Here is a 12,416-nt window from a genome sequence, read left to right on the forward strand (position 1 = left end):
TTTTTTTTGTACCTCTCTGTATTTCTGGCTTATTACAACATGTGTGTATTACTTATGAAATTAAGAAAAAAATACTATCAAATAAAATTTTAAAATTATATGACATGTAGATACAAAAAAGATTCACTGATGGGCTTCTTTAGACAGTGGACTCCTTACCAAACTCCTTCTTTCTCATTTCATCATACACATTTAAAATACAGGTCAATTCATAAAATTTCAGTTGACATACAATTATTCTAGGAATGGACTTTTGCTCTGTGGTATACCTCTACCTTTTATCTAAGGACTTTAACCAGAAGTAGATTTTGGCTTACTGGGAAAAATGCTAGATTTTATGAGAAAACTGAGATGAGTTAATGGTAACAAACTGAGCTTTACCAGGAATCCCAGTACAAAACCTCTGGCTCAATTATCTGTGAAGCTGCCCAGACGCTCTACATATCTTTATTGCAATGAAGGAACAGTACATGTTTGCATATATTTGTAAAGTCTTATTTTTAGGGATGTGTCCATTCTCTGTTTGTACCATCTTTCAACCAGCCAGCATCCAAAGGTCCCTTTTCTCAATACGGAATACTAATTTGTTATTTTATAGGTTAACCCATCACTAAACCTCTGCTGTAGAAAGTTTTATGTACTCAGATCCAAAACCAAAAGAGTATTAGATGCTTTTTTATATCTTTGTATATTTTATATATTTACATTAAAAATTATGTATTTTTTCTTTGCGTGTTCTACAACTATCACAGATTCTTTTGGGAATAAGATGCATAAAAGAAAATAAATATGAAACGTATAACAACGTTGTTAATGGGGAAAGGGAAGATGTTCAATGCGGTTGATAGGTAAATAGACTGAGTGTTATCACCCTTGTAGCTCCCTCAGTTCCCCACTGAACTGAAATATTGAGTTGGTTTCCAGCTAATAGGCGATTATGGGGAAGAGGAGATTTTTGCTTCTAACTTACTGCAGATCACTAAGTTTGTCAGGCACCTGCCCCATCCATAGGATTGCAAGGGGGTATGTCAATGCCCAAACCAAAAGTTACTGTGAAGACAATGCAGTAACAGGTATGAATTGTTCTGAAGTCCTTGGAAATGGCTAGATTGGTCCAAGGAACACTTGTTAATTAGCTGCCCTGTTGTTGGCCTCAAACCCCAATCAAAACAAAACACCCATAGATATGTATTTAACAATATTCTATTTTGCATTAATTAAAGAGATTTTTCGGTTATATGAGATTTATCAAGACACAAAAAGACTCTGGGCTCCCTCCGGATTAAGTGCTTACAGCTCTAGGAATGAACTCAATGCATTGTAGCGCTTTAGACAATGCAAAGCAGAGCATTTCATGCTTTGCTTTCCTTCAACATGTGAAGGGACTTGACCCAATCTGTTCCAGGTGCAAAGATGTCTCCTGTCCACGTAGCCCTTTTCAGCCTGAGGGCCTTTCCACAGCTTCCTGGAGGCCTTGCGACTGGACCACTTCTCAGTAGATCCATATGATTTCTAATATTTTGAAGCCATGGGAAACAAATTATCCTTTGGACTTGAACTTTTGGAGGAAATTAAAATATATGCAACTTTTAAAATGCACTTTACATATCTGGAACAGTTTTATGGACACAAGAGAATAATACTGGAATGTACATAATTTGGTTTCCCCATAAAGTTTGGTATTTTTGAGGCTGAAAGAGCTGAAATGTTTTTTTGTGAGAAATGTGAGCTTTTCTTGTAATCACAAGATTTAAGAAAACATTTAATTTATTATTCCATTTTTCCAAAAAACAGTCACCTTCAGGATTCCTTTCCTTTATGAGAAGAGAAAGAATTACAGCAAGGACAGCCCTCCTTTAGCAGAGGGTCTGCTGGGCTCATTGAGTCAATGTGAAACAAGCTACACCTGTCCGTGGTTGTATCTGTTCCCTAGGTTTGTCCAGTGTTGTATATTCTGTTCTGCACCCTTTAGGGTGGAAGGGAGGGGTGGTGAATACATTACCCAAACCATCTTACTATTAGCCAAATAGTACACACACAGACAAAGTCCAGAAGAAGGAACAAAACAGCTCAGGTCTATTCCAACCCATAAGGATCTACAAGGCAGAGATTTGAGAAGGTCTCCTTTGCTTTGCTCAATTCACACAAGCTCCTCAGAGGGTCTGGCGTAGGGCTGCCAGATATAATACAGGGCACCCAGTTACATTTCACATAAACAAGGAATGCATGCAGTATTTGGGACATATACAAATTTAATATTGCATGCATTCCTTGTTTATCTGAAATTCAAGTGTAACTGGGTGCTCTGTATTTGTATTTGCAAAATCTGGCCACCCTAGTCTGGGACCTTACTTCTGGACTCTTGAGAAACCCCCCACACATTTCTTCATTCACTCACTCATTCATTCCACAAACAATTATGGAGCATTTACTCTGTGTCAGGCTCTGTTCTTGGCTCCAAGAAGAGAGCCGCAAATAAGACAGGCAGAGTCCCTGCACAGTCTTAGAACTTTCAGTATTGTAGGAAAACAGACCAAAAAAAAAAAAAGTTTTAAGAAAGAAAGAAAGAAAATAAAGAATCAGCAGGATACCTTCAAATGGTGATGAGTGATATAAAATAATGAAGAAGAGTGAGTCTGGCCCAGGTGGTCAGAGAAGGCCACCTGGGAGCATTTGCACTGACTTGAGGCTTGAAGGATGAGGAGGAGACAGCCATGGTTGGAGCTGAAGGGAGAGCAATCCAGGTAGAGAGAACAGCAATTGGAAAGGCCCTGAGGTGAGAACATGATTTGATTTACAAACAACAGAAAGGAGGCAAATGTGGCTGGATTTGTGAGCTACGGAGCAAGTGGTTACAAAAAAGGTTGGGGAGGAACTGGGTCGGAGGGGGGAGGGCAGATCACAGAGAGCATTGTTACTGCTGAGGAAATTGGTGCTGATTTATGGTTTTAAAAGGTCACCGTGGGACTTCCGTGCTGGCGCAGTGGTTAAGAATCTGCCTGCCAATGCAGGGGACACGGTTCGAGCCCTGGTCCGCTAAGATCCCACATGCCGTGGAGCAACTAAGCCCGTGCGCCACAACTACTGAGCCCACGTGCCACAACTACTGAAGTCCGCGTCTACAGCCTGTGCTCTGCAACAAGAGAAACCACTGCAATGAGAAGCCCCTGCTCACTGCAACTAGAGAAGGCCGTGTGCAGCAACAAAGACCCAACACAGCCAAAAAATAAATAAATAAATAAATAAAATTTATTAAAAAAAAATAAAAGATCACTGTGACTGCTCCATGGAGAATGCATTTTAAGGAGGAAAGAGTGGGAGCTGGGAGACCATTTAGGAGACTCTGCCTCTACTGGGTGATGATGGTGCATTGGACTGGGGAGAAGAGGTTGATGGGTTTGGAATATGTTGGAGAGCCACGCTGACTTGCTGGTGTACAGTGTGGTGAGTGGGGCACACAGGATCCAGGATGATTCCCCGAAGTTTCTTGAAGGGAAAACCCTTTCTCTCTTCTCCTTTCCCCCTCCCCATTATTCCTTCCTTTCTTCCCTTATTCACTGGTTTTGTTTGTCCCTGCCCGGCTTAACCCTCCTGATCCTGCTCTTCTGCTGGCCTCCAGGCCAGGTTTTCATTGCTTGAGGTCCAGACCTGGCTTTTGTTGCTGGTCAGGGCTGGAGCTGGGGGAGAGGGAGGTGCTGGATTCTAAGGTCAGAGAAGGAGAGGAGGAAGGGGGCCTCCACCACAGCTGACCTTCCTCTGGAATCATCCTTTGTGTGGCCTTCTAAATGTATTGGGTCTTTCTCCCCTTCAGCTATTGTAACTTCATCTATCATTCCAGGCTCCAGAAAGGGGCAAAAGATGCAAACTTGTCCTGTTTCATATTTCTCCAAAGAATAGCTACATTTCAAGTAAAAATTCCAGATAAGAGTGAGAAAAGGGTCAGTGGCTGGCACTTATCCCTTCAATCCTAAGCTTGTAGTAGTTCTCTTTGGATCGTGATTCCAACCAAGAAATTTCTTTGTCATTCCCAAGGTTCAGGAAGAATGGTAAATATGGTAACAAATGGTAAATATCCCAGAGAAATAATGTATGGAGGAAGGAAAAAAGGGAGGAAGGAAGGAAGAAAGGAAGGAAGGGGAAAGGAAAGGAGAGAGGGAGAGAGAGAGAAGGAGAGAAAAAGAGAGTAAGAGCAAGTTTTCCCACAATAATATCTGAGCAAAAATTTACTGCTTTATTTTCTTAATCTAATGGTGACCAAACCCCACCAGCACAGACATAAAGCAGAACTAGTCTGAGAGCCAGTACTGATTCATATCTGGAATAGAGGAAGGCAGTGACTTAGCAGGAAAAAAAAAAACAAAAACAAGATGAGAACAAAACCAAAACCACTCTAACTTGGATTTGATAATGACTCTGTAATGGCTGGTGTTGAGAGCCCAGGAGGGCAGGGCTGCCTGTGTCTCCCCACCTTTGCAGCCCTGTGTTTCGTAGAGTACGGTCAGAGGCCAGCGTTCACTGCCTGTACAAGGGAGAAAGGAAGGAGCCAAGAGCACCTCTCTGGGCCCCATTACCTCATGTTTAAGGGAAGGGGTTGGACCAAATGAGCTCAAAGGTCTCTTTCAGCTTCAACACCGTGTTCCCACACCTTTTCTGTTTTCTCTCTCCTGCTTCACTCTCACACATTTCTCTGCAGCCAACACTGTTCTAAAAACGTTTTTCCTTTTCCTTGCCTCTCTTACGTGCTTCAGGCATTGACCAGGGTTCCAGCAGTTTCTGACTTCTGATGTTGGTAGCTTATTATATTTAGACCTTGTGGGGGACAGATAAATAAAGCAGTTTGCTTGGTGGGTCAGAATCATGTACACTAAAATCTTCATATTAGTATATAATCAAGTACCAGAGAAAAGATCTGTGAAATTTAGATTTTTAATATTGGTTCCAAAAATGCAGCAGACTGTGATTATCACATCAAGCTTCCTTCTCCATGAAGCCACAGAAAGCTGCTTTCAAAGACAATGGCTACCAAGTTCTGCATGGTTTGGAGACTGGCAGCTGGCCAGGGAAATGGCTCCCTCCCCACCATTTACAGAACTCAGGGTAACTGCGTATGTGTCACTACCTAAATGAATCAATCCTCTATTGCCTGACCAGGCCTACTCCTTATTTACATCTTGAAAAAAAAGAGAAAAGAAAGAAAAAGCAAAATAGAGTATTAGTCAGGGAAGGTATTATCCTACCAAGCCATTTCAGCCACTGAGGATTTTTGTTTTTCCACAGACATGAAGGATGATGGTATTTGGGGATAGATCAGAAAAGAATTATCCAAATATTTCTCAAATGTCCCCCTTATTTTTCAGATTATAAATGAAGTAGAGAGGTACCATACACAGAGACAACAGCCTTCTGACTGTTGTCGCTAGATGAACCAGTTAGAATACTTTTGTCTACAAGGAACAGGAAATCCATTTATATTTGGCTTTAACAATATATTTATTTATTTAACATAAAACCATAATTTTAACATAAAAATTCTGTGGGTTCAGAGGCTCAGTTGTGTCATCAGGGACACAGTTTTTCTCTATCTTTGTACTCTGATGTATTTTCTTAAGCCAGATGCCCTCAAGGTACCAAAATGGTTGCCATTGTTCCAGGCAGCACACTGTGATGACAGTATATGGCAGAAAAAGGAATGCCGCTTTCTGTCTTATGTTCCATCTGAAGAGAGAGGAAGAGCCTCCCAGAAGCCTTGCCCATTGACTCCCCCATTTTCATTGGTCGTAATGGCATTATATGCACACACCCTCCTAGATCCTTTACTAGGTAAGGGAATGACACCACCATGATTGGCTTAGACCTGTGTTGTCTAGTAGAAATATGTAAGCCACATATATGATTTTAAATTCTCTAGCAGTCCTATTAAAAAAGAAACAGGTTATATTAGTCCCAATAATATATTTTATTGACCCCAATATATCTAAAATATTATTTCAACATACAATTAATGCAACAAATGAGTAATGTTATATTTTACACTTTTTTTAGAAAGAAGTTTTTGAAATCTAGTGTAGATTTTACACGCACAGCACATCTCAATTTGGATTGGCCACGTTTCGAGTGAGCAAGAGCCACACGTGGCCCGTGGCTACTGCATTGGACAGTGAGGGTCTAGATCTAACAAGATTTATTGTGTGGGTGCTGGGAAGGGGTCCAGCCTCCCCTGAAGTCATAGCCCCTCAAAGGAGGGTGAACAAAGTTGGGGTTCTCCTAGCAAGGAGGATATGGGGAAACGGCCACTGGGGTGGCAACTAACCTCATCTCTCCAGACTGCACCTCTTCCCGTGGCCCCTTGTTTGGAGAAAGGTACTCCTACCTACTTAGTCACCAAGAGAAATACGGAATCATTCTGGACTCCTGTCTTTCCCTCATTCCTTCGACACAACCACTCAGTGAGTTCTGGCAATTCTGCCTCCTACATATTTCTTGAACATGTCTTCTCCTCTCCATCCCCTTTGCTGTGGCCATGATTCAGGACCCTCTATCAGAATCCCACCTGGATCTGATCATGTCACTGACTTCTGTAAGGCTCCTCAGTGGCCCCCAAGCTTTCAGGACACAGTTCAGACCCTGTAGCACAGCACACATCAGCACGTGTGGCCTCATTCTCACAAGTACTCTCCGATCCAGCCATGCAGTGCCAGAATTCTTGGAATGTCTTTGCTCTTTTATGCCTTCATCCTTTTCCACATATGATTCCCTGTCTTTAGATCACCCTCTCCCTTCTCCTTCTTCCTGTCCCTCTTCCAGGGTCCTCTTCTTGGGAGTCTTCCTTACCCCTCCCCATCCAGGTAGGATTAAGCACCACAAAGCCATGCTCATTTTCTGCTCTAGCACATGTCAAACTGAATTGTGCTTGCTGTGCCCTTTTTCCATTAGATGGTGAGCTCCTTGAGTGCAGGGGCTGTGCTTTGATTTCTACAACTCCACTTCATAGCACATGGTGCCCACCTGGCACACAGGCAATGCCTAGCAGGCCACCTGGCAAAGTAAACCCTCCACGTCTATTGAATGGATGGATGGATGAGTGGAGGAATTCTATTCTCCTTCCCAGTCTTTCCTCATCCATGATTGGAAAGCAGCCCTTTCCATCTTCCTCCTGTCTTTGGGAACCATATCAGTTTCCGAGGGCTGCCAAAACAAAGTACCACAAACTGAGCAGCTCAAACAACATAAATGTATTGTGTTACAGTGCTGGAGGTTAGAAATCCAAAATCAAGGTGTCAGCATGGTTGGTTCCTTCTGAGGGCTGTGAGGGACAGTCTGTTCCGTGCCTCTTTCCTCACTTCTGGTAGCCTCAGGCATCCCTTGGCTTGTAGATGGCCACCTTTTCCCAGTGTCTTCAATATCATTTTCCCTCTGTAGATGCCTGTGTGTCCAAAATTTCTCTTCTTATAAGAACACCAGGCAGATTGGATTAGGGCCCACCCTCATGACCTTATCGTAACTTGATCATCTGCAAAGATCCTATTTCTAAATAAAGTCACATTCACAGGTCCTGGGGGTTAGGACTTCAACATCTTTTAGTGGGACACAATTTAACCTATAACGAGAGGCACAGGTGAAGGCAGGTGTATTTATTTTTGATTGCTGTGCAACAAATTACCACAAATTTAGCAACTTAAAAAAATACATACTTTTATCTCGCAGTTTCCATGGGTCAGGAGTCCCGACATGGGTTAGCTGGGCCCCCTGCTTGTTCTCACAGGCTCTAATAAAAGTGTTGGTGGATGTGTTCTCATTTGGGAGGCTCGGGGAAAGAATCTGCTGCAAGCTCATTTGGGTTGTTGTCGCGATTCACTTCCTTGTGGCTGCAGGACTGAGGGCCCTGGCTTCTTACTGGCTGTCACCTGGAGGTTGTCTGCAGTTCCCTGCCTGTGATCCTCTCTGTAGGCAGTTCACAGTGGGGAAGTTTGCTTCTTCAAGGCTGGCCGGAGAGAGTCTCTCTGTGGCTCCAGATGGAGTTACTCACTCTCTTATGCTCTCTTTCTCACTCTCTCTCCTCTCTCCAATCATGGGAGGGACATATTCTATTGATCATAAGCAAGTCACAGGTGCCTCCCACCCTCAAGAGGAGGGGATTATACAAGGAAGTGACTAATTGAGGTCACCTTAGAGTATGTCTGCCACAGTAGGTGTGCTTCGTGTGTTTCTTTCTTGGTCTCCCCAACTTGCCCATAGAAGCTTTACTCAGCTTTATTTCAGGCTTTCAGATTCTAGAAAATCTAAGGAATAGGGGGAGGCAAGCGGTCATTTTCAAGAGAATCCAGTGGCCCCAAAGAAGACCATAATTTTAAAAAATTAAGCTCTCATTAAATTGATTTTAATATTAAATGATATGAAGTATTTAAATGCATTCAAATTGCATTTATGAAAAAGCATTATTTGATATTGAAATAACCATACAGACATAATAATGACAACAGCTGATATCGAGGGCTGACCATGTGCCAAGCACCATTCCAACACAACTTAGCATATGGTACTCATTTCATCCCCAGAATTGACCTGTTATTCCTGTTTTACCGATGATGATACCGACATATAAAGGGGCCAGTGGAATGCCCTAAAGTCACACTGCAGTAGCAGCTAGTAGACGTGAGGTTCAAATCTCTGACCCCTAAAGGCTGCTTGATGGCACAGCCCACATACTTAACTATTAAGCTTGATTGGCTGCCCCTGGAATGGTGTTTCTCAAAGGGGTGATGTGAACCTGCCAGCATTTGCCACTGTGATTCTCTTTTCCTCAATCTATGACTGATCTATTCTTCATGAATGATGCCCTCATTCAGTCAAACTATAGAAAAAAGTATAAACAACTTACAAGGCAAAAGGGCCTAGTTTGTATTTAGATATTTGTCAGCTGGTCTTGGAGAGATTCAAATGGTTCTCTACAGTGAGACATCTTTAGTTTTAACTTTATCCAACGTCAACTCTCCTGCCTTGTTTTGCCTCTGTCCACTCAAATTTGGAAACATTTAAGAGTACTGTCAGTCATACCACTCAGGAGTCTAAATCTCTGTGAACATCTAAGAATATTTTATTTCATTTCAGAAAAATGAAGACAAGAAGCAAACATTAGAAGGCATAATTTCCACGAGGATGTTTGTGACACTGGAATTTTTTGAGAGCACTTTGTGTTTATGAAGTATGTGTAATGGTCACATAGGTGGCTGAAGATTCATTGATACCCAGAAGATAAACCACAGGAAGAGAGGTCAGGAACATCTCTATGCTGGCCGACTTTCCCCAGGTCCTGGGTGTCTTACCTGGAAATTTGTGCTTTGACTCAGATCCTAGTTCTGAGTGTGAAATCTCACAATAAAAGGAATTAATCATTAAAATTCTATGTGAAGTTCTAGTCTTTTAAAATCACTTGCATGCCACTTCTCTGGGTGACATTTTCTGATTGATAAAATTTGAGTAATGAGTCTATTCTTTTATTTTTTAAAATTTATTTATTTATTTTATTTTTGGCTGCGTTGGGTCTTCGTTGCTGTACGTGTGCTTTCTCTAGTTGTGGCAAGCATTGCAGTGCGTGGGCTTCTCATTGCGGTGGCTTCTCTTGTTGCAGAGCATGGGCTTTAGGCACGCGGGCTTCAGTAGTTGTGGCACGTGGGCTCAGTAGTTGTGGCGCACGGGCTTAGTTGTTCTGAGGCATGTGAGATCTTCCCGGACCAGGGATCGAACCCGTGTCCCCTGCATTGGCAGGTGGATTCTTAACCACTGTGTCACCAGGGAAGCCTGAGTCTATTAACTTCTTACATATTGTGGCTACAGTGATATAATTCAGGATCTTCTTAAGGATGTGAAACTTTGGCAAGAAAAAAAAATTTTTTTTCTCTATCTAGTGACTGGGAACTTTCTATTTTCAATCTGATGAGGTGTCATTTGAGGTGCTATGAGCTATACATACTCATTTACACATCCCCTGACAATTAAAACGAAAAATGTAGAGGAATTAATCAAAACACAAGATTGATTTTTTTTTCTTCTTCTGAATGTCAGCTTTGAAAAACTCTTACTGCTAAAGGCCAGAATAAATGTTAATGATTCAAAAGAAGGAAGAAAGAGTTGACACATTCATTAATTAGGTTGTATTTGTAGCTTTACTGTGAAAAACACTTGTTAGCTTGAGTGATATCCTTGACTTGTCACAATTTTTTTCTCTCAAAATGCAAATATCTTTTTCTTTTGGCTAATTTTTACAAGTGATATAGTACACTCTTTCTCAATCCTCCCAGAGTTTCAGAATCACCTTGAGAAGTAGTAAACCTAGTAGTAGATTACGAGTCCCAGAGTTTCTGATTCAGTAGGCCTGTAGTGGGACCTGAGGTTCTGGATTTCTAATAATACAGAATGATAAAGCTCCAAATGTTACAAAAGAACATAAAGGAAAAGGTTATGGATCACTTAGAATACTATCCCTAAAGACAAACCTTGTTAACTGTTTGGTGTACGTTCTTTTGATATACTCCTGGGGCAGATACTGCCAGGTACCTGGTCTGTACCATTGACTGCATTCAAAACAACAACCGTGTCCCACTGAAAATCAAATCACACAGCCTCCCTTGCAGCTAACCATGTCACAACAGTAATGGACACAATTTTGACAGTGAAGTATAAGCAGAAGTGTACATGGGGAGGACCTTCTGGAAACACTATCATCTTCCTGGTTGGAAAAAGAAAGATTCAGCTGGCCTATGCTTTTTGTGCTTTGCCCTTCCTTCTTCATGCTGCCTGGAGCTTAGATGTGAAGCCTGGAAGGACAGCTGTCATCTTGTGACCTTACATGGAAGATGATGGTCTGGGGAGATGGAAGGTGGTTGGTTCTTTGAGCAGCTGCACCGGCTCTGTACTGCCTACCCTTTGCACGTGAGAAAAATACTTTCCACGTCAATTCAACAATACCTTCTACACTTGTTTTAATGTCTCCATAGTACTTCACTGTTTGGATTTACTATAATTGAATTTTTTAAACCAATCTTTCATTGATAGGTATTCAAGGTCTAATTTTTCCTTGTACATATGAAAAAGAACACAATTCCTGAGGTTTGTTCTGGGAAGAGGAAGACTTGATCATTTTCTGCCCCTTCTGTTCACAAAGATTGTCTGAGGTGTGTTCCCTTCCTGTCCCAGGATGATCAACTACAGGAACAGGGAAATGTGCACCTGCAGTATATGGTCTTGCTTTTTTGGCTTGAATAAGGAAATCCCAATAATTGATTATATCTAAAAATTGTGATATACCTGAGTTAGGGGAGATGGGGGGGGAAGGGTAAAATGGTAAAATTCTGGGTCATTTTAAGAACAGTGTGTGTGTCCCTTGTAAATTCAGTCCAGACAGGTTTAGTCCCTTTTCACAATCTGGCATAAAGAGGTCAGAAGGATAGGCCTCCTGGCAACATCCAATCTTATCTCTCACAGGAGCAAATACTTGTACAACAAGACATACATCCATCCCCAAAACCAATTTTCAGAGATAGTTTAGTCTAAACCCATATAGAAAGGAATTAAAATGAAAAAATTCTCCAATAACATGATATTACTTAAAATGAATCCAATTTCCCTCACTAAACACACCACTTAATCGAACAGCATTCAAAGTTAATGGCAACCTCACAGGGTGTTGTTTTAAAACAATGAGTGGGTATTGCTTTACATTTGGATAAAGGGATCATTTTGGTAATATTTACCCAAACAAAGAAAGCAGGCTACAAAGGCAAATTGATCTTTTCTTCAGAGAAAAGTTTTGTCAGCAGTTAAATAGATAAAATGAAATTTCTTCAGTTTCAAAACATTTGAAGCCCCACTGGGCACCGCAGTAAACTTATAACCTTTTCTTTTTCACTTTGGCTTCTATGAACTCAAACCAAACTTGCATCCACTTTTGAATAATCATATGAGACTTTATGACACAAGATTCTGTAGACTAATTAGCCCTTAACTACATGTAAGGAAAAATTTTGAGACTTTCAAATGGGCAAAAGCGATTACTGGATATCCTTTCAAAGGAACACTAAAACCTCTGGGATTATCTGATCCTATAGGAATGTATATCCCTGTTTATCTTTGACTAGGCTTATTTTACAACTCCTTAAAAATTTATAGAAAACTGATAGGAATGTGAATAATTCTTGTCCATAAAAATATAAATAGTTTGTCTGCAGAATGTAATTGATTCTTGCTCTATGGAGAGACCACTTTTTGCAAATTCATTTCAACAGTTTTTATTGCATTTGTAGTTTGTAGTTCTTTGACTTCTCCTTTGAACCAGCTGTAATATCTTACTGGTTCCCTCATTTAATTAATCTTTGACATGTGTCATTTTATATTTTTATAGGAATCATGATTTTACCTTT

The sequence above is a fragment of the Balaenoptera musculus genome, chromosome 9 (genome assembly GCF_009873245.2).
Source record: "Balaenoptera musculus isolate JJ_BM4_2016_0621 chromosome 9, mBalMus1.pri.v3, whole genome shotgun sequence".
In the NCBI taxonomy this organism is placed as follows: Eukaryota; Metazoa; Chordata; class Mammalia; order Artiodactyla; family Balaenopteridae; genus Balaenoptera; species Balaenoptera musculus.